The sequence below is a fragment of the Oryctolagus cuniculus genome, chromosome 9, assembly GCF_964237555.1.
Source record: "Oryctolagus cuniculus chromosome 9, mOryCun1.1, whole genome shotgun sequence".
NCBI lineage: Eukaryota > Metazoa > Chordata > Mammalia > Lagomorpha > Leporidae > Oryctolagus > Oryctolagus cuniculus.
Window position 1 is genome coordinate 25,666,038 of NC_091440.1, and position 21,279 is coordinate 25,687,316.

At 35.5% G+C, this 21,279-nt stretch overlaps 1 long non-coding RNA gene across 1 annotated transcript in view; it reads right to left on the reverse strand.

Annotated features, from left to right (window-relative positions):
- Nucleotides 1-4,757: 4,757 nt before the first annotated feature.
- The window catches only part of LOC127492005 (uncharacterized), a 41,423-nt gene continuing 24,901 nt past the window's right edge, over nucleotides 4,758-21,279 (reverse strand). The window contains exon 3 of the long non-coding RNA XR_011378613.1: nucleotides 4,758-5,036. This is a non-coding gene — a long non-coding RNA (uncharacterized lncRNA). The remainder of the gene's footprint in view (nucleotides 5,037-21,279) is intronic.

Consider the following 21,279-nt stretch of genomic DNA (forward strand, 5'->3'; position numbering starts at 1 on the left):
ATGTGCTATAATTATATGAATTAAGATTCTCACCATAATATAAAAGAGAGAATGGATTTTGAAATGTGACTTTTTTGTTTTGTATACTTTCATCATGATCACTAAGCTTATGGGTACAAACTTGTAATTATCTTTAATTTGTTTAAGTAAAGATAAATAATAACATGTAGATATTGTAGCACATAAGTATATTTACATGCTCACAGTTCACTTTCAAATACAATCATTTTTACTGTCATTTCTTTCTACAGGTATTTTATTCAATTACAGCATTGGCCAAAAAAAATGATAAAATACAAATTTTGGCCAATAGATCTCTCAACTACCTTCTCAGTACCAAAAAGTAAAATAATATCAAGAAACATTCTGTTACAGGTCTCAGAGGGGAGGGTAGTTGCCGGAGAGAGTTTCGTGGGTTCTTTTCCTGAGATTAGTCTAGAAATAAAAGCCGGGAAACAATTTGCAAAGAGGCAGAAATTTTATTTCACAGTAAAGTGTCTGCTCCGAGAGGAGCCCAGGTGGAGTGCTGGAAAGGGGCACGGGCTTTGAGGAAGTATCCAGGGTTTTGAAGGCATTCAATGGGCGTTGCCCATTGGATGGGGGTTTCACATACTGTATGTTGATTGGCTTGGGCTCATGAAGATAGCTGTGCTCTGTTATACAGCCTTCTCCTCTAGTAGCTCTGGGTAGAAGACTGCAACTGACTTGAAAGCATGATTGAAAACTGCAAAGTCACAAATGCAGCACAAGATACAGTGAGAGAAAGGCTGGCAGGTCTGGAGACAAGCTTTCCAGCCACAGCTGACAGTCTGCTTGTGAAAGACATTTTACCTATGTCTGAGGGTCCACAGACCCCCAACCCCACTGGACAGCCTTACCAGGCACAATAGCAAAAAGCTAGATCAGAAATGGAGTGTCCAGGACTGGAACCAGTGTCTACATGGAATGCTGGTGTTGCAGGTGGGTGCTTTACCACAGTGCTGGCCCTTTCTTTCTTCTTCCCTCTCTTCCTCCCTCTCTTCCTCCCTCTCTTCCTCCCTCTCTTCCTCCCTCTCTTCCTTCCTTCCTTCCTTCCTTCTTTCCTTCTTTCCTTCTTTCTGAGATGTATTTATTTGTTTGCAGAGTTGCAGAGAAGCAGAGGCAGAGAGAGAGAGAGAGAGAGAGAGAGAGAGAGAGTTTTCTATCCGCTTCCATCAGTTTATGGTTCACTCCCCAAATGGTTACAATGGCAGGGCGTAGGCCGACCTGAAGCCAAGGGCCAGGAGCTGCTTCTGGGTCTCCCATGTGGGTGCAGGGGCCCAAGCACCTGTACGATCTTCTACTGCTTTCCCAGGCCAAAGCAGGAAGCTGGATTAGAAGTGGAGCAGCCGGAACTCCAACTCACGCCCATATGGGATGCTGTCACTGCAGATGATGGCTTTACCCAGTATGCCACAGAGCCAGCCCCTGCATTCAATTACTTTAGGGCTAGGAAGATTTTCCACTTTCTCACATAACATTTCTCTGTCAATTAATTTGTCTTTGACATCTTACAATATTTGCATCACTTCCATGTCAATAGTCTTTTGTGTTAAACTCTGAGCCCCAAGATCTACACCCTCATTCTCTCTTTACACTGCACAAAATTTGCTCAGTAGATGAAGCCTAGATAGGCCACCCTAAGTAATGCATCAGTTCACTGTTCCTCTCAACCTTGCTCCTGACTGCATTTTAAAATGTCTCTGCAATATTCATTAACTGTGAAATAATATTTGATACAATTGAGGATATCTGTGACATTCTACAGTACTTTAAAAAATCACAGGGTCATAGTTGTGTTGCAGCCAGTTAAGCTACCACTTTTCATGATGGCATCCCATATCAGAGCGTCCTTTTCCATCCAACTCCCTGCTAATGTGCCTTAGGCAGCAAAAGATGACTCAAGCCCATGGGAGACTCTGATGGAGTTCCAGGATCCTGGCTTCTGTGTCTCTAACTCTCTGTCACCCTGCCTTTCAAATAAATAAATAAATCTTAAAAAATACTAAAATCATAGGTCCTGGCTTTGTGAAATTGAAAAGTAATTTAAAACAGCCTGTGCCTTAGTTTCCTTACACATCTAATGGGTTAGATTTCATATACTTATGAAATATTATGGAGCTTAATAAAAACTCAGTAAATACCAGGTGCAGGCACAATGGGAATAATCATTCTATCTCCTGGCCAACTGATTTTAAACTGTAAATATGCTAAATTTGACTATTATTCAAAATAACCTTATGCATTTGATAACCTCAAATTCAACCTAAATAGTATCTTACATATACTTACATGATTGCCTTTCAATTTAATTATCATATTTCCCCTATTTCTATGAGTAAATTCATCAGTAACTGATTTTTTCTGTCAGAAGTTCAAGGACTTTGCTTCCTCCAACATACACTTTTTTAAACTATTATTTTGCATTTATTTTACTTCATATGTACGCAGTGATTAAGGTTTGTTGATCATCATTCTTAAAACAGTCCTTTATCTCATTCCTATTATCATTCCATCACAAAGAAACCCTTTTCTCAAAGATATTCTCACCTTTCATCCTTTACCTATATCATTTCAATAGTTCCCACATGGAGACTTTAATAAAAAGGAAATCAGATCAGGTCACTAGAATTGCAGATTAATAAACACCTTGTAGCACGGTGTATCATATTCTTCATAACTTACTCATTTAGTTCCTTGCAACATGGCCTGAAGTCATAACAATCAAAATACAACAGCACAAACACATCATGCTCTTTTATTTCTCAGTACTTGCTCTAGTGGGAATGGGCTGCTTATGTTTCACAATTTTTCCTGTTGTGAAGTTCTACTGCTTTTTCATCCAGCAAAGGAAATGGAGACTTACTGGCTTAGTATACCCTACAGATAAATCAAGTACAGCTCATCACATATTATGTTTCACGGTTTGTTTATTCATATTTCATTAACTTAGCAAAAAGGACCAATACTTATCAGTCTTCTTAGTTTGGAAAACTGAGTATGTCTGGTTTATTGTCCTCCTCTAAATTCAGATTCATAGTAAAATAATAATTAACATTTATTGAATGCCTAAGGCTATGTGGTAATAGATCTAGGATTGTTAAATAATAATTAGTATCAGTATACTGAATTCAGTTCTCCAAATTTATTGAACTTATATATTTAGAGAGCACTCACTATTTTTATTGTTTGTGATATACAAAACCTACAAAAGTGAGAACCAAAATATTTTTCCTGCCTTAGAAGGAGAGGCAATAATATAAATATATTCAAAACTGACAAAAATTAAAAAATAGCATGTATATGTAAATAAACTGCTACATGGGTACAAAAATGCTGACTACCTTTACCTCAGATAATTCTGTGAGTGTTAATGAATGAAATACATTTGATCTGAGACTTTAAAAGTACACAAGAAATTTTACAGGATGATAGCTGAACTCATTATGCATCCCAACTTGGAAAAGCAAATAAATAAGAATTAAGATTGAAAAAACATATCAAAATTAAAAAAGAACAAGAAATTCAATGCTCAATAGGCATCAAGAATTTATCAAATTTTAAATGTTAGAAAAGTTTATTTTAGAAACAGGTTTTTTTAAAAAAGATTTTATTTATTTACTTGAGAGCTTGAGTTTCAGACAGTGAGAGGGAGAGACAGAGAGAAAGGTCTTCCTTCTATTGGTTCACTCCCTAGATGGCCGCAATGGCCGGAGCTGCTCAGATCTGAAGCCGGGAGCCAGGTGCTTCTTCCTGGTCTCCCATGCGGGTACAGGGGCCCGAGCACTTGGACCATCTTCTACTGCTTTCCCAGGTCACAGCAGAGAGCTGGATTGGAAGAGGAGCAGCCGGGACTAGAACCGGCGCCCATATGGGAGGATTAACCTACTGTGCCATGGGGCCAGTCCCCGTGTAGAAACAGGTTTTTACAGTCCCCGTGTAGAAACAGGTTTTTACTGGAATCAACAGGAAGGAATCACAAACATCAGAAATGACATATATATGCTTACAAATATAAAAGACTATAAAGGTGTTTACAACAGATGTAAATAAATATATCAATATACAAGCTAAATATACACATAAACTAAATATAAATCCTGGATATTGGGAATATATGAAAAATTATACTATAATACAATTTGTATGGTTTGTCAATCAAATACACAAGATATATGCACAAGAATGTACTAAAATGTTTAACTAAAATGAAGCTAATGTAGTGGAAACATGCATTTTTATATATAACAGACATAAAGTAACTATATGAGTAGTAAACAGGAGTCAAAATATAAGATATTCAAAGGCAAGAATTATCAGAGTGGTTATAAATGCAAACATCATGTTGTATGTGAAAAAACCATTTTACTTTTGAATTTACATAAAAATGAAGAAGAAAATAAGGAAAAGAAATAAAAATGGAGCCAAACTATACACAATCAGTTATCTTCATATGATGCACATGTCTTACTTTGCTTTTCAAATAAAATAAACATATTATAAAACTGATAAATTAAATAAATGCTTTCTGGAAAGAAAAACTTTAAAAATATTGGTGTTTATAAGTTTTTCCTAAAATCTTTGCATCTAGACCTTGAAATATTTCAGTAATGTTTTAATGAGTTGCCCAATTTTTTAACAAATATTTGTCTCAATGAATACATTATTTTTTTGTTGTTTTTATTTTTTATGAAAAATAATAGACATATAAAATTATACATATTTATGTGGTACCATGTCATGCGTAATGTTCAATTGGTGAAAGAAATATATATATACACATCTTCAAACAATTTTTGAAGACTTATTTATTTGAAAGAAAGAGTTACAGAGAGAGAGAGAGAGAGAGAGATACCTTTCATGTGCTGGTTCACTCCACAAATGTCTGTAACAGCCAGAGCTGGGCCCATCTGAAATCAGGAGCCAGGAGCTTCTTCTGGAACTATCACATGGGTGCAAGGGCTCTAGTAGTTGGGTCATGATCCACTGCTTTTGCAGGTACATTAGCAGGAGCTGAACTGGAAGTGGAGAGGACAGGGCTTGAAACAGCACCCATGTGGGGTTGTAGCACTGCAGGAAATAACTTTACTCGCTATGCCACAGTACATGCCTATGTCTCTTCAAACACTTAACATTTGCTTAAATATATTGTTTTAAAAATCAGTTTTAATTGGCTTTTTAGTATATTAATTTTAAGTGGATATAAAGAACATAGAAGTCAATTAGCTTTATTCTGAACTATATGGTTAAGTTTGTATCAGAATAAATAATGAGATTCCCAAAAAAAGGAAAAAAAAAAGTGCATCACTCCAGTTCTATAAGTGATGACATTTTTTAAAAAGTATGTACTGGACTGACTTTTTAAGTTATCAGCTGTGTCTATCCTAATTTCATCAAAGACATTTTATACTCGAAAATATTGTATTGACATAATGAAAACTGCACAAAACTTGAAGGAAGATATGAACAAGAAAAGGTTACAAAAATCTGTCTCTCATTTTTACAATGCAAATGGCATCTAAACAGTCATCTCACATTTGGAAGAAAAGCATACTGTATAACCCATGAACCCTCCTCATAATGGCATTTTGCTCATTGCCTTGACTACTAATTGAGAAAATGGAGCATAAAATTACGAAAGTAGCATGGAGAACTAATATTTAAAATCACAAGAAAGCTTAATTGATTAAAAGAGCAATCAGCAGTAGAGTGTTACTTTAAAAATGATCATATGAACTACAATAGAAGTAAAGTTGGGAGATGAGAAAACATAGAATGCCATTCATCCCATTACTTTTTCTAGAGTTGGAAGTATTAAATGCCATGACTTTAATAATATTTAAATAAAGTGTGACAGTTGAATACATTTGAAAGCTTAAGATTTAGAAAAGAACGTTCAGGGTGAGTCACAGTCCAATCCACTGGATTTCGTGGTTGTGTGGTATGTTTAAGGGATTCCTCAGCTCTTCCTTGATTCTCTTCAGCAGTGTTATTTCCATTAACAAGAATCTCCTTTTTCTGTTTTGCATTTAGTTCCATCCTAGAAGTCTTCCCTCATTTTGGATTTCTCTTTCATTTAGTCACTGTTTTGTCAATTCTGAAGTTAATGATAAGGTGTAATAGAAGAAATGATCCCTTCTTCATAAAAAGCACTATTCAGAGATCATGGCATTCATGTAAATCCGTGTTCTATTCTGCAGTGTTACTAGCTTAATTCTTGTGTTTCATTTATTTTTTTCTGAAATATCGATAGTACAATATCTGTGTAAACACTCTCCCTCATCTGCTCCTCTGTAATTAAGTGACTACCCCAGGGTCATCTATTATTCTAAAAATTGCAATATTTGGTTTCTAAGAAAGTTATAATTACACAAGCTAGAAAGGTTGTTCTGCAATTGTTCATCATTGTATTTATTTATTTTTTATAAAAGCTGATAAATTTGGGTAAATATCCTGAGATTTAAAAAAGTGAATAAGAATTATGAGATAAAGAAAAAGCACATGGCTTGGAAAATAATATAAAGGCTGCTTCCATTAGCAAAGTGCAGAAAAAACAGGAAGTTGACGTCAACAGTGAGATCTAGAGGAAGATAAGAAGTCACCAGTGGAAAGAATCAGAAATAAATTATTTCAATATAAAGAAATGGCAAGGGCAAAAGGTCTGAGTAGAGATAGCATCCAAGACATTCTAGTAACTGAGAGAGGACACTGGCTAGAATTACTTGAGTACATAAAATATAATGAAGGTGAAACAAAAGAATGGTCCTATTGTTTGGAGACAGATTACAAAGAGCCTTACTAGTTATGTTAAAATAAAAGAGTAAATATTTAAGTTGACAGAAGCCAATGTTGATTGCAGTCATGCATTTCTTCCTGTGCTTGGCTATTTACCTTGTACATGTGTGTTACTTCACATTGCATTTTCTTCTTTGTCTGTTCTATGAAGAACAGGGCCTCTTACCCTTTTGTTTAGCCACAGATATAGCATAATTCGGGTGGATGTTGAGGAACCATTAATTAAATGAGTTTTTAATTAAATAGTTAAATTAATGATTTAAATGTTGAAGAATTTAATAATGGCTTTTCCCAGCTTACTAAGATACTTGAATTACAATGCAGAAAGTTTTTGGCACTATTCTGTAATATTTTGTTGATTATTATTTTAAAAAATCATTATAAGAAACTCATTCTTAATTTTTAATATTCATTTATATATTTTCATTTTATTTGAAAGAGTAAAGAGTAGGGGAGAGGTCTTCCATTTGGTTCTCCGCAAATGCTTGCAACAGCCAGGTTTGGGCCAGATTGAAGTCAGGAATCTTGAGTTCCATACATGTCACCCATACAGATGGCAAGAACCCAAGTACTTGAGCCATCATCTGCCCCTTCCCAACGTGTGCAATATCAGGAGGTTGTGTCAGGAGCAGAGACGCTGGGGCTCAAACCAGATACACAGATGTGAGATTTGGACATTCTGAGTGTTGCCTTGACAACTGTAGCAAACACTGATCTGAAACTTGCAACTAAGTTTATTAACACTATATAATGAAAACGTATAAAGAATAAGGTTGTACTATTTGCTTAGATTTAAGTCAAAGACAGTTATTAATAAAGACTCTTCAATGGAGATTATTCCAGAAATTTCTCTAAGCCATCTGATCATAACAACCGTCTGTGAATATGACCTTACTATGGAAGACACTAGCATGCTATTAAATTAAATTCAAAATTTTGCAAAATAAGCTCTGTTCTTTTACAAAAAGTCTATTCTGTTTTCACACTAAATTAATTTTAGTAGAATTTTCCTTTCCAGGAACTGTAATAATAAAAATATGGCATTTTGTACACTGTGACCCTGAACAAGTCACATAATATATACTAAACTTCTGTGTCCTCAAAACACAGGCTATTCTTTGATCTTCATTTTAGAAACAGGGTGAAATACAGCAGGAAGGGGGTTGCCAAGCAAAGCTCAAGCGCTTGAACATGGTTACCTATTAAGAATATTGGAGAACCTGATCCAAGGATACAAATTCTATTTTTTAACTTTTATTTAATAAATATAAATTTCCAAAGTACAGCTTTAGGATTACAGTGGCTCCCCCCCCCCCAAGCTTCTCTCCCACCCACAACCATCCCATCTCCCCCTGCCTCTCCTATCCCATTCACATCAAGATTCATTTTCAATTATCTTTATATATAGAAGATCAATTTAGTATATATTAAGTAAAGATTTCAACAGTTTGCACCCACATAAAAACACAAAGTGTAAAGTACTGTTTGAGTACTAGTTATAGCATTAATTCACATTGTACAACACATTAAGGACAGAGTTCTTTCTTGGGGAGTATGTGCACAGTGACTCCTGTTGTTGACTTAACAATTGACACTCTTGTTTATGGCGCCAGTAATAACCTGAGGCTCTTGTCATGAGTTGTCAAGCCTATGGAAGTCTTTTGAGTTCGCCAACTCCAATCTTATTTGACAAGGTCATAGTCAAAGTGGATGTTCTCTCCTCCCTTCAGAGAAAGGTACCTCCTTCTTTGATGGTCCATTCTTTCTTCTGGGATCTCACTCACAGAGATCTTTCATTTAGTTAGTTAGTTTTTTTTTTTTTTTTTTTTTTTTTTTTTTTTTTTTTTTTTTTGCCAGAGTGCTGTTTAGGACATCTGCCATTCTATGAGTCTGCCATGTATTCCACTTCCCATGTTGGATCGTTCTCTCCTTTTTAATTCTATCAGTTAGTATTAGCAGACACTAGCCTTTTTTATGTGATCCTCTTTGACTATTAACCCTATTATTATAATCAATTATGAACTGAAACTGATCACTTTGACTAGTGAGATGGCATTGATACATGCCACCTTGATGGGGTTGAATTGGAATCCCCTGGCCCATTTCTAACTCTGCTGTTTGGGGCAAGTTCAATTGAGCATGTGCCAAACTGTACATTCAAATTCTATTTTTAATAACTGATTTGTATTTTACATTGCATAATATTTAATAAGCCTTTGAGCTTTGAAGAAATGTGTTGTAATAGCTAAATATTTTTTCTATATTCTCAATATTATTTCATTAAACTGAAAGGCTATTTAAGATATTTTAGAGACTCATAATTCATATTATATTTTCCTTCTAATTATAAGTGGTATTCTGAAAGCATTGATTTCTTTCTCCCTACCAAATCTTGATCTTAGTCCATAACTCCCAATCTCAAGTCACTCATGGAGTACAGAAAATTTTTGTCAAGTTTACAGCTAAAATAAAACTGAGATGCAGATTTAAATGGTTTTAAGCCATCTTAGAGACATGAGCTATTAGGTAGTTATTACGTATTAACCTGAGATTGATAGCTAATTCTTTTGAGAAAGAAGGAATCTTTGCCAATGTTTTTGTGACAGATCAACAAACTGGGAGAAAGACAGGACTAAAAAATGTGAATAATAAAAGCTCATTTACTGTTTATTTTTTGAAATTGAGAGATAAAAATATAGTAAATTCAAATACCAATTGAGATATTTTTATCTTATTTTCATTAAAAGGTGCCATCGGATCAGTGCGGTGCGCCGGCCGCAGCGCGCAGGCCACGGCGGCCATTGGAGGGTGAACCAACGGCAAAGGAAGACCTTTCTCTCTTTCTCTCTCTCTCACTGTCCACTCTGCCTGTAAAAAAAAAAAAAAAAAAAAAAAAAAAAAAGTGCATAATATATTTAACATGGTCTTTGTCTTTACAAAAATAATATAAGTTCAAAGCATTAGATTATATTCTGACCATGACAAATATCTCAGTGCTTAGAATGTCATACACTTTGTTATTTTAAAGTTACCTCATTCAATCTTCAAATCAGTCTACCATTATGCTCGTTGTGTTAATTTTCACTGAGAAGTCATATGATTTGCCTCTACAGCTCATATACGCTCTCACCTATAATTTTTATCCTGTTAAGCTCAAATTTTCCCTTGTTTAAGAACATCATCATTTTCATTTTGTAGATTAAAAAATACATAAGTATAACCTGCTAAAACACAGGAAAATTTGAGAATCCTTGACATCTGCTTTTAAATGCCAAACTATTGCTGCTTCTCCTCCTGCAACACTTCCTTTATGTATAGCCTGTGATATTAGAACCATTTGTATCATACAGATCATTTTCTTTTTTGTATTGAGTGCTAAATTGGGATGTGCCAAAATAATTAAAAATCTTTATTATAAAGATGGGCTGTAAATGGGAAGATTATTTAAATATTGGTCTTATCCCTTATTCCATTGAACATCGATTACCAGGAGAGCCAGTGATTTAATGTCATTTTCCATAATAATTCCAACTTAAATGAGATTTTGAATATTTTAATAAGCTATGTAGTATTTTCAATAGAATCTATAATTGACATCTCAAAGTAAAACTTACTCTTTATGCCTGAACAAGTTCCTGGGAACATTTATATGGAATGCATTTTAACATTTTAATTATTGATATTAACATTTGAAACAAAAAGCTGATAAACTTCAAGTTTCCCATAGTAGTTACCTCTTCAAAAAATACTTTAAAGGATATATTGACCCAAATAACTAGTATGGCATTTCAAGAGTTTTTTACTCTCCTGCATAATTGCTCTCAGACATGATTGTTTTGAATATTTTTAATATAAAGATTTTTTTTTCCATCATAGCTAAAATTTATTCCTTTAGGTAGCCAAAAGTCATTGCGACTTGTTAATAATCGTCAAATAAAATAGATTTAGGATGTCAAAACAGATTTAAGGATTTAATCATTGTTAGTCATATCAGGTGTGTGTTTTTTCCAGTCTACTCCATAATTTTGTCCATTTTATATTTTACCTCCCCTTATATGTAATTGCGTTAAGACATATGTTTGCTTATAATGGAATAAATTATAAATAAATCAGTTGTTCTCTCTACTGCTTCTTTATTTGAGTTATTTGTATTTCATTAAATGTATTTAATTAATATTTCAAATATCTTCATCACAAAATTGGAAAGGACTGTGTAGGTAAAATATTGACAAATAAATTGTGGTCTTATCCTGTAAAGATTTACTTGAAGTGAATGTTTAAAAGAATATCAAATAAATATAGTAGGATTCAAAGCATTACTCCCTTCCTATTAATTAAATGTGAAAGACTAACTTGAGAAAATGTTCATAAATTTAGGAATCTTAGGATGTCCCTATTGTAATAAGGAAGAAAAATTAATGAATTCTCAAGACTAAAATAGGCATATGCAAACATGCCCATAGGATCCTTGACTGTTCCAAGACACATGCTGAGACTGGATCATTATATGCAACAGAGAGGTAAGTCAAATGCACTCCTTAAATCAAATAAGCAGGCGATTAGCCTGAGGCTGTTTCCACATTTTGAATTCTTGGCAACAAACTTCATACTACTTAGATTGAAAACAAACAGAAACTCAACCTAGGAGTATAACAAACAGCTGAATTTTAACAAATCACAAATTACCAAGTTTTTTCCCATCCTAGGCAGCCAATTCATCACATCCTGCTGCAATGGGGTAGACATGTAAATGTTTGAATAGGGAAAAGACATGCTGATTTTGACAAGGTGAAAATAGCAGGAAAAAAGTGGAGGAGAGTTGGAGAGAAATTTGCAGTAGAAATTCTACAGAAGAAGTGGAATGCCACGGAGCAGCATGGAAAGAGCAGACCCACATCCGCGAGCAGGGTCACCACATATAACTGCACAGTGTGGCTGGAGTAGACACCAGCTTCTGAGAGCTGGGTGAGGGTAGGCTGTTGTATGAGGGAGATCCCTGAAGACCACATTGACTTTGAATCTGGCCTGGACTCCTAGCAGGGGGCAGGATACCCACCTAATCCAGCGAAGGAAAGGCACATTCATTCTCTCTCTCCCTTCATAACTGGTGGGAAGAAAATGCCATCTTGACACCAATAGAGGTTCCATTGGCCCTGTGGTTCCCCACCACGTGATTTTACCGGGGCGGGGGGTGGGGGAGAAATGCACATTTACTATTGACTTTGATACTGGTTGGGAGAGTTGACTGATGGTTAGGAATCCACTTAGGATTGTGAGGCACCCCCATCCTAACAAACTATCACAGGATCCAGGATTCAACCTGACAAGTTGGAGAACCCACAGGCTTCTGGCTTTGGAAGCAACACTGCTCTCCCCAAACATGGTTCAGCCTTGCAGTGTGAAGAAAGGATTATCTGCATCCCATGACTGTGGGAGGCTTGCGTGCTGTGACTATAGGAACTCTGTGACCATGCAATAGTCCATAGGGTTAGCTGGGTATCTGGATAATTACTGTGTCTAATGTCAGAGGTGCAGAGCTCACTGACAGCCTGCGGGAGCATCATTGTAGAGGGTTCCATTTTCACACTGAAGACTGCACAGATCCTGGAAGACAGGAGGTAAGTCTGTGATTATGCCAAGAGGTGTGATCCTACCCTCTCCCCTACTGACAGTAGAGGAGATCTACAATGAGCATCTTGGGTGTCATCCTAGATTGTTGACCCATCCTCGAGCACTGACCAGAGCTCCCTGACCCCATCCAGCACATGCCTCTGGGTAATCACTAAAGAGCAGACATTCCACTAAGCCACAGATGCATAGTTCAAAGATAAAATCCATCAGTGGGGAAAACCAACAAGTGTTTCCACAAATGCCTAAAAATAAATACAGAAATAAAAGAAATAAGGACAGGGAAGACAACATGACTTCCCCAAAGGGACACACTAACACTTCAATATTAGATTGTGAAAATGAAGAGATTGATGAAATCCCTGAAAAGGAATTCAAAAGAATGAGCATAGGATTACTCAGGGGCAATGAGAAGAAAATTCATGAGTTAAAGAAATCCACACATGACATGGATGAAGAATTTTCTCATGAGATAGAGATTTTGAAGATAAATAAAGCTGAAATATCATGAATGGAGAATTCAATATGTCAGCTAAAAAGTACAGTGGAAGGCCTTAAAAAGAGACTTGGTGAGACAAAATAAAGAAATCTAAACTAAAAGACATGTCTTTTGCAATATCTCAATCACAAAAAAATGAGAAAAATTGAAGACAGTTTTTGAGATTTATGGGATACTATCAAACAACCAAACATTTGGATCTTAGCACTTCTTGAATATGTGGGAAAAAAAAAGAATGGATTAGAAGGCCTATCCAGGGAAATAATAACAGAAAACTTACCTAAGTTGGAGAAAGATAAGGATAGGAAGGACAGGAAACATACAGAAGTCCTAGTAGACTTGACCAGAAAAGATCTTCACCATGACACATTGTAGTCCATCTTTTAACAGTAAGACATTTAAATGTGGCCAAACATGATTTCTGCACTTTGATTCTGTACTTGGCATATGGTAATTCATCATTCAAACAGTTGAGTAGAGTTCTCTAAACTTACTTTGGTTGTGAATGTTACCCAATTCATGTTCTTTGTTCAAATAAACTGACAAATTTAATCCGAAGTTTTTCATTGACCTCACCTAATGCAGTCCAGGCAACTGAGCATTCACTGAATAAGATCAGTTGCATCACATCTATTTTTTTCAGTAGCATTCAGAACAAGTGGAGAATTGTCTACGAGAAATTTCAGCTGTCAAGAAAAACTTAAGTGGAAGGAAGAGAGATTTTTATATTCACAAAGCTTACATATTTCCATTTACATGACTTGAATATAAAGCTAAAAATAAAGGAAAATACTGTCAATGTGTTTCATCCTCACATGGATATACATGTTATACTTTAAGTGGCATTTTATTGTAATGACTTTCTTCAGAAAATGTTTGTAATATCTTTCTGGATTCTTCCAACAAATACTTCTTCAAAAGTATCACTTCTTATTCAATTTAACACTTTAATTACAATTCCACATCTGTCCACTCATTTCATCTCCAGGTCTTACATATTTTTTTCTTCATCTTGTAGTGTCCTTTCTCCTTCCCCTGGAAAATGGTCATATATCCCTCATGTCTGAAAATGAAAGTCATTATTTATGAAAAGAAAATATTGGTGACTCACAAAATGTGTGTTAACATATCTAGTCTACCCCTTTGCTGTGTTTATCCCCACTTTAGGATTTGGAGCTCTAGCCTGTAAAGCCTGTTTTTCTGCCAGATTTACAGATATTGAGAACTCTAATGAAAGCCGAGGCTATGTCTGATTTACTGCTATCTCTCTGATGCTGACATAATACTTGACAAATAGTGGACAATCAATTAATACTTTTTGGATTATGGGTGATTATAAGTGATTTATATAACTGCATAACCAGTAGTATATATAAAATTTTTGTTAACACATCTTTTAAAATAATTTGTTTATTTGATAGGCAGAATGACAGAGAGAGGGAAGGGGAAGGGGAGAGGAAATGGGAGGGGAAAAGAGGGAGGGAGAGGGAGAGGAAGAGGAGACTTATGTTCCACCCACCAATTCACTCCCCAAATGGCCATAATAACCAGGATTGGGCCAAGCCAAAGCCAGGAGCCCATAAATCCATTCTGCCCTCCCACACATGTGGCAGGGGCTGAAGAACCTGAGCTATACTCCACTACCTTCCAAGGCACATTAGAAGAAAGCTGGATCAGAATTAAGAAGCCAGGACTTCACCTGGCACTCTTATATGAGATACAGGCATCATGTCGCTGCTTAATGTGTCACATCACACCACCAGCTCCCAGAGTAAGTTTTACTACTGGAAACCAAAAAATGCTTTTTAATCTGGTTTGTTGTCTGACCATTTGAACTGAGGACATACAGCTTTAAACATATGAGACCAACTTCCGACTGAAAAATTATCTTGAGCTTTTCAATTGCTTTAGAAATTATGTAGTTTCATATTATAGTGAAGAAACAGCAACAGAGAACCATACAATATATGATAAACACAAACTATTGAAAGATACAACAAACAAATTCAGTTTTCTGAGTCTCAGTTTCGTGAATTTAACTTTTTTAGAAACTATCGATATAAAAATAACAAGTATATGTGTGTATATATATTACAAATTCCTTAATTCTTAACACAACTAGTTTCATTGCTAGCACTATAATCTAACCACAAGCCTACTTGAACAGAGTTGACTCAAGTACACACAAGGATTATAGTATTTTCATCATTACTTATTATTTTCATCTTAAAGATCAATGAAATAAGGGCATATATCTAACCTAGTGGTTAATCACCCACTTCCCATATTTTGGTGCCTGTATTTGATGTGTACCACTGTCTCCTGACTCTGGCCTCCTAATTAAACAGATTCTGGGAGAAAGTAATGATAGCTTAAATGATTGGTTATTTTTTTTAATTTTTTTTTATTTAGTAAATGTAAATTTCCAAAGTACAGTTAATGGATTACAATGGATCCGCCCCCCATAATTTCCCTCCCACTCACTCCCTTCCCATCTCCTGCTCCCTAACAGAAGATCGATTTGGTATATATTAAGTAAAGATTTCATCAGTTTGCACCCACGCAGAAACACAAAGAGTAAAATACTGTTTCAGTACTAGTTATAGCATTACTTCACATTGGACAACACACTAAGGACAGATCCCACATGAGAAGTAAGTACACAGTGACTCCTGTTGTTGACTTAACAATTTGACACTCTTGTTTATGGCGTCAGTAATCTCCCTAAGCTCTAGTCATGAGTTGCCAAGGTTATGGAAGCCTTTGGAGTTCACTGACTTGGATCTTATTCCGACAGTGTCATAGTCAAAGTGGATGTTCTCTCCTCCCTTCAGAGAAAGGTACCTCCTTCTTTGATGGCCCCATTCTTTCCACTGGGATCTCACTCGCAGAGATCTTCCATTTAGGTCTTCCTTCCTTTTTTTTTCCAGATTGTCTTGGCTTTCCATGCCTAAAATACTCTCATGGGCTCTTCAGCCATATCCGAATGCCTTAAGGGCTGATTCTGAGGCCAGCGTGCTATTTAGAACATCTGCCATTTTATGAGTCTGCTGTGTATCCCACTTCCCATGATGGATTGTTCTCTCCCTTTTTGATTCACGGCTCAATAGGATAATCTTCCACCTTGCGGCTCCAGCACACCGGTTTCTAGTCCTGGTTGGGGTGCTGGATTCTGTCCCAGTTGCCCCTCTTCCAGGCCAGCTCTCTGCTGTGGCCCGGAAAGGCAGTGGAGGATGGCCCAAGTGCTTGGGCCCTACACCCCATGGGAGACCAGGATAAGCACCTGGCTCCTGCCTTCAGATCAGCATGGTGTGCTGGCTGCAGTGCGCCAGCCACGGCGGCCATTGGAGGTTGAACCAATGGCAAAGGAAGACCATTCTCTCTGTATCTCTCTCTCACTGTCCCCCTGCCTGTAAAAAAAAAAAAAAAAAAAAAAAAAAAAAAAAAAAAAAAAAAAAAAAAAATTCAGGTCAAATCCCTAGTGAATATACATGCAAAAATCCTCAACAAAATACTAAAAAAAAAAAAAAAAAAAAAAAAAAAAAGATTGGTTACCCCTTCCTTCTCTCCTTCCAAGCCCATTTGTCTTGTCTCTCAAATAATCAAAGAAATAATTTTTAGAAACTATGCAAAACATTTTAAATGATATTTATCTAATATTGTTCTAAGAGTTGAACCGATGCCTTCCCCAAGTTTAAACACGAATCCTTATTTGCTCCAAATTCATCATAAGGAATAAAACTCCAGTATCTCTAGGAATTACTTTCACTGTGAATGCAGCTGAGTGCTGAGAGCTATAGTAATCATTATGATTTTATTGGCCACATTTCTTACAATGCAAAATCTCTAACCTCTAACTTAATCCCACTCTAAAAGTTTCTAAAGGATATTCTCTGCAGGTTCATAATTACACCTCTCTTATTGCAGATTTTAGCTCTCTTTCTGATCTGCTACTGCCCTGCTGGCAGCGGAATTTCTTAAATGTTCATCTCTTTCTCTTTCTGCAACTACTTTCTTTTGTGGAAACAATCCCTGTGGTTCAAATCAGAGTGATCTCCCACTAGGGTTCAGGAATGTGGATAAATAAATGCTATCTAATTTTTGTACAGACAATGCTAATGACTACATTCAATAAGAAATAAAGTGAAATAAACAAAAGATAAAAACAGGAATGTTGATTGTGTAATGTATTCAGCTTAGATTCTGGAACCACAGATTTTGGGTCCATATCCCAGACCTAGAATATTTAATATTTTTAATATTTAATAGTTGTCTAATCCTATGTAACTATATTTCTCTGTTTCTAGTTGTTTGTGTTTTCTCACTGCTGGAAAAGTGATAACAGTATGATTGTCTTCACACTTTTATAACAAAGTTAAAACCAGCCAGTTTTTTTAAAATTTTGTTATTGTAATTATTTTTTATTTATTTTAATTAGTTTTTAACAGATTCAATGTAATTTGTAGATACAATTCTAAGAACATAATGTATTCCTTTCCTTCCTCCTTCCTTCCCTATCTCCCCTTTTCACCCTCTTTCCTCCTCTCATGCTCTTTTTTGTTTAGTTTTGAGATATTTTAAAATTACATTACAGTAAAAAGGCTTAATACTTCACAAAAAAGAAGTATGCTTTGAAAACAGGTATTTTAACACCTCCAGCTTGGTTTTCATACTCAGGATCCTTCGGATATTCAGGGTCTTTTGTGATTCCATATGAATTTTAGGATTTTTTTAATTCTGCAAAGAAAGCCATTGGTATTTTGATTGGGTATTTTGATTGATTTGAATCTGTAGACAAGCTAGTATTTTTAAAGTGCTTAGAATAACACCTGGCATATTGTACTTGGTATTACTTTATGCTAATTTAAAAAGCAGGCTTATATCAGCATCGTGTAAAGTTCAGATCCATGGGACTGCAAAGTAGTATTCTATAAAATATCTGGAGCTTGTTTTGACAAAGTAATTCTGTACCAAATAGAATGAGGCAATAATACTTGCAGTATTTTAAGTTTTGTCTGTAGATTATAATACAGTAGATATAAATAATACAGAGGCTTTAGAATGCATTGTTTTCTAGTTTATACATAAAATCCATTTTTCTGAACATTTTATTAAAACCTCCTAAAATTTGTGCTCTTTTCAATACAAATGGAAGATTTTGCCTTAAGAATATGCAAATAAGGAATATTTCAACACTATGAAATACTATATGCTACATTCATAAATTATAATTAAGCAATTTTTGCTATAATATAGTCTTCCACATGGTGTATAATTTTTGCATAATATACTTGGAATGCATACAAAGGACAATTTAGAAATGATGTTTATTACTTTCACCATGGAAAATTATTGAGCTATACTCTATATCTTTGAAGCATGGAATCAAGTCTGGTTTCCTAAACATATTGAATATACTGATGGGAATTAATTAGTGCCTACAGCTATGGGGAAGTATGTAATATCAGTTCTATTCTGCTCATTTTTGTATCAGTTTTAGAAGAACAGTTGGATAAAGCTTTCAGAACATTTTACAAGTGAATTTAGTTCACATTTAAGAATAATTTAATAATCATTACGAATCTCAAATGCTAAATATTTGACAGGATATTTTTGTATGCAGATTGAAAATTAAAATTTTTTCTGACTTCATTACACAGATCCAAAAATATATATTTATAGTGCATTATTCATTAATGAGAGCTGGCATACTGCAATTTCTATTGCTGCTTATTCACTATCAGTTCATACATTATAAGTATATAGTGAAATTTTTTAAAAAGTGAATTATCTATATATTAAAATAAGTATTTTATGGATATTCCTCCCTAGAATTTCCTACTTCTTTGTTTTCTTTGTTATATTTGAAGTCCCAAGTTTATCTAACAAACCAGTGCACATTGCATTTCCTTTTTTAAGCTAGATGGGATAGTAATAACACACAAATGTGTGTGTGAGTGCCTGCATTGATGTATGTTTTTACATATTTGTCTGTCATTCATTTGATTTTTACAAAAATCAAAGACTTTTAAAGCATCATTTGATTTTTAGAAAAACTCTAAAAAGTATATGCATGGCCTTATTTTCCTTTTAGAGATAAGATTCTTTATGAGAAAGCTAAATAAACTTAAATATTTAATTTCTTGTATAGGAATCCTTTATTTTGACATTCAAATAAAAATTTGAAAGCAAGCATAAATCATAAATATGCAGTTGCATCATGGAAAATGTGAAAATCTTTAAAGATTTTGATGTTTAATCTAGGTATTCCTGCTATAAATATTAACAAAGTCACATTCTGCATGCTTATAATACTATGAAATTGCATCTTATGGATTAATATTCATAACATGTGCATTCCTTTTGAAAATGCCAGGGAAAATAAAACACTGCCAGAATTAAGTAATGGTTATTAACACAAAATGTTGAAATCATACTAACATGTCTAAATATTATTAAACTACCCAATAGTGGAAAAAAACACAGCAACATGATCCATGATTCAAAGATCTATATTTTAGAGTGTGAAAGGGTCATAATACTTAATATCACTAATGGTGTAGAAAATGAAATGATTCCTTTCAATTTTGAAGGAAATGTGAATTAATTTGCAAATTCATGAACATTATAATGTGTTTAGTTGTTACCTTAAAATGTACCTTGTCTTTTAATGTTGAGTCAATTTTTATGTCTTACAGAAAGAATTCAGAAATAATTCCAAGTAGCAATTGTAATATTGTTTGCAATAATGTCCTTCATATTGACAACAAAACCAAATTGCAAGGAATACAAATGTGTATTAGTGATTTTTTAAAAGATTTATTTATTTTATTTGGAAGCCAGAGTTATAGAGAGGCAGAGGCAGAGGAGAGAAAGAGAGAGAGAGAGAGTGTGTGTGTGAGAGAGAGAGAGAGAGAGGTCCTCCATCTGCTGGTTCACTCCCCAGATGGCCACAGTGGCCTGAGCTGCTCCGATCTGAAGCCAGGAGTCAGGAGCTTCCTCCAGATCTCCCACCTGGATGTAGGGGCCCAAGGACCTGGGCCATCATCCGCTGCTTTCCCAGGCCATAGCAGAGAGCAGGATCTGAAATGGAGCAGCCAGGAATGCACCCAAATGGGATGCCCACACTGTGCTGCGCCACAGCATTGGCCCCATATTAGGAAATTTAAAAAAAAAATATTATTTGTGCACAATAAAGTAATATTATTTCTGTAGATTATTGTTTCTTGGCATGAAAATATAGTCGACAGTCTGATGCGTTTTGGAAGAAATTTGGAAAATGTTTTCTATACAGAACACAACCATCACTTCTATATTTTAAACATTTTAGTTATTTATCTTATTTATTTGAAAGTCAGAGAAACAGAGTTGGGTGAGCAATAGAAAGAAACAGAGATGTTCCACGTGCTACTTCCTTCAAATGCCTGCCGTGACCAGGGCAGGGCCAGGCCAAAGCCAGGAATTGAGAACTCAATCCTAGAATCCCATGTGAATGGCAGGGACACAACTGTTTGAACCATTGCTTGCTATTGCTTGTGGTCTGCTTAGCAGAGACATGGATTTGGGCATGGAACCAGGGCTAGAACCCAGGCACTCAGATATAGATGCAGGTATCCCAAACAGTATCTTATTTTTATTTTTTTAAATTTTTATTTATTTATTTTTTGACAGGCAGAGTGGACAGTGAGAGAGAGAGAGAGACAGGGAGAAAGGTCTTCCTTTACCTTTGGTTCATCCCTCAAATGGCCACTGCGGCCAGCGTGCTGCAGCCGGTGCACCATGCTGATCCGAAGCCAGGAGCCAGGTGCTTCTCCTGGTCTCCCATACAGGTTCAGGACCCAAGCACTTGGGTCATCCTCCACTGCACTCCCGGGCCACAGCAGAGAGCTGGACTGGTAGAGGGGCAACCGGGACAGAATCCGGTGCCCCGACCGGGACTAGAACCCGGTGTGCCAGTGCCACAGGCGGAAGATTAGCCTAGAGAGCTGCAGCGCCGGCCACCCAAACAGTATCTTAATAACTATGTCAAATGCCTGATCCTCATCATGATTTTTGAAAAGATCATATTTAGGGGAGTACATATGCATTCCCACAATGTAATTTCAGGAACTGTCAGTATAATATAGTCAAAATTCATAGTTTTGATAATTTTTTATTGATTATTGTTTATCTTAATTGAGTTCAGTGTGTGTTAAATTGGTATTTTCTTTTTATCTCACAGAAGGATAAATAGATTTACAGGAAGAACTAGTCAATCTCATATTTTCTGGAAGAATGAAAACATCAGTTTGTAGAAATATTAAAAATTGAGGCTGTTCAGATGAACTCAAAACTGTTCT